Raw genomic sequence first — 205 nt, 5'->3', positions numbered from 1 at the left:
TTGGGGACAACAGGAATTTAATCACTAGGAGATTTCAGGAGAAGCTAGTCTATGAAGATATTCTTAAAATCAGTCTCAGCTTATTTTCCACTTTTGCTCTTTCAAAACTTTACTGTAGACCCAACATGTGGTAGAAATGCACCCACCAAGCATATGCTTTTCCTCAGTCTCTCTCAAATCTTTTCCTCCAGAGCAGCCTTGTTTT

Source organism: Rhinolophus sinicus, linkage group LG02 (genome assembly GCF_036562045.2).
Source record: "Rhinolophus sinicus isolate RSC01 linkage group LG02, ASM3656204v1, whole genome shotgun sequence".
NCBI lineage: Eukaryota > Metazoa > Chordata > Mammalia > Chiroptera > Rhinolophidae > Rhinolophus > Rhinolophus sinicus.
The sequence above is the reverse complement of the archived record's forward strand: the minus strand, read 5'-3'. Positions refer to the sequence as shown.